The sequence below is a fragment of the Acyrthosiphon pisum genome, chromosome A1 (assembly GCF_005508785.2).
Source record: "Acyrthosiphon pisum isolate AL4f chromosome A1, pea_aphid_22Mar2018_4r6ur, whole genome shotgun sequence".
Taxonomy (NCBI): domain Eukaryota; kingdom Metazoa; phylum Arthropoda; class Insecta; order Hemiptera; family Aphididae; genus Acyrthosiphon; species Acyrthosiphon pisum.
This window is the reverse complement of record NC_042494.1, coordinates 56,296,463-56,298,611: the sequence shown is the minus strand read 5'-3', so window position 1 is coordinate 56,298,611 and position 2,149 is coordinate 56,296,463. Positions and strand designations below refer to the sequence as shown.

Below are 2,149 nucleotides of genomic sequence, written 5' to 3'. Positions count from 1 at the left end.
TATGTGTTGTGGAATTTTAGTAATTCTACTATAAATATAGAGGGAGCATAGTTGTCCCGCACCAAACAGTTTTTGCTATGTTGTGCATTTGTAAGACGGAGACAACGCATGCGGGCGTAGCGTCCTCTTAAGGAATGTTCTGTGGCAATACAAACTTCTTTTTTTCAAATAATAACCACTGATTTTATTGAAAATGTTGATGTATCTAAAATCTAAATCTAAATTTTAATAAGTTAATACTAAAGATAATAATCTTTAAATATAGTATACAATAATATCAACTATATGTTATATTAGCTTAGTATTCAGCATACTTAGATAATTTTGTATTGATATAGATCTATAGTAATTACTAATATTTTCAAATCATCTAAGCCCGCATAATATCTATTTCACCCATTTTTGTAGACATATTATACTGTTATCCTTAGTACACAAAGTTATATAACTCAAAAACTACTCATTATAATTTTGATGTATCTAAATCAAAATTCTCAAAAAAAAAAAAAATAATTGCTGAATAATTAAGAGTGAAAAAAGGTGATTCCTATTTGAAAACAGAAGTTTGTATTGTCACAGCATCATCCTTAAATGTGCAAAAAATATCAAGTATTCGAAAATCTTCAAGTGTATTTAAAAATTCCAAAATCAGAATTTGAATGTATAAATAATTTAAGCAAACAAGTAGGGCAAGCATTCTTTAAAAATCACTCTGTTTAATATTAATGCAAACACTAACGCTAGGAATCATTCGTTGTAAAATAAACGTTGAAAATACAAAATAATAAATAATAATAATTATTTATCAATTACTCAGAAATGAAATTATGAAAACCAAAATTATATTTCTATTATATAAATTTAATTTTGAAGACAAATCCAACTACTGAAAATTAATCTTCATTATTATAATGTAATATATGATATAATTAGGTATAGACGTATTAAATAGAACCATTTTTTTTGTATGCAATATTTAAATGATCACTAAACACAACAGAGTGCTCGTGGCCTTGCCGAAGCCCATTGTTTTTAAGAAGAGAAATAAAAACTAACCTCATCTGCAGTTGGAAATTAATCTGAAAAATCACCTTCCCCTGCTTATTACTTGAGAATCGTACTATTATGCCCGGCTCACACTATGATAAACAAGTATCCGGGCCAGTAAAGAAAAAAATGCTCCTAATTACGTACTGTTAAATATTTTGATAAACACTTTACGGGATCCCTACTCCCCTATTTAGACCAGGAACACGTCAGCAAATAAAAAAATTTACTAAACCCTAAAAAAAACGAAAGGGTCATAGCCACGTTTGCGGTCAGGCTGACACTGATGTAAATGTAACTTGGTGTTAGTATAAAAGCATAGTAATTACTAATTGTTAGTTACATTAAAATGTTATCATGAATACTTTAAATTATACAGGATAATTTGATTCATGTAACACACCAATTTTTGTTATCAATTTGTTGAAAATTGTTTTAGATTCTGAGTGGAACGATGAATGTATTGATTTTACAATGTGTGTTTTTTTTTAATTTTTTTTTTTTATTTTTGTGTCTGTCATCACATTTTAGGACAGTAAAAGTGCTTGGATTTTCTTCAACAGTACCTTTTCTGATAGGAAAGTGAATCTAGTTGGTACTTTGGGGGGTCAAAAGTAACATTTTTCCAATAATTTTCAAAAGCGCCGTGAAAAACAAAAGAAAAATTAAGGAAAAACGGGAATTTTTATGCAAAATCTGTTTTCGAGAAAATTGATTTTGGTTTTTGGTGTAACATTAAAACGAATGACTGTAGATACATGAAATTTTCACTGGTTGTTTATATTTCCATTTTCTATACATGATAAATTTTTCAAAATATTTTGATTTGTGTTGAGCTGTTTACGGACAATTCCAGTTTCCAATTTAATTAGTTTTTTTTTCTATGAATGTCAATAAAACGTTATTTGTTGAGTAAAAATACTTGAAAATTTAATACAAGGCTCCTACTATATTACTACAATGACATTTGAAAAATATTAAAAATCCTTAGTCACAGTTTTTTTTTATTAACATTTAAAGTTTAAAAATTGACAAAATATGGAAAAATCACGAAAATGACCTAATTATTTTGAGTTTATAATTTGTAAAAATTTTTTTTTTT

General features: G+C 27.0%; 1 protein-coding gene across 2 annotated transcripts in view; it reads right to left on the bottom strand.

Annotated features, from left to right (window-relative positions):
• LOC100159918 (protein timeless homolog) overlaps window positions 1–2,149 on the bottom strand; it is a 9,871-nt gene that overhangs the window by 3,360 nt on the left and 4,362 nt on the right. The window lies entirely within an intron of this gene.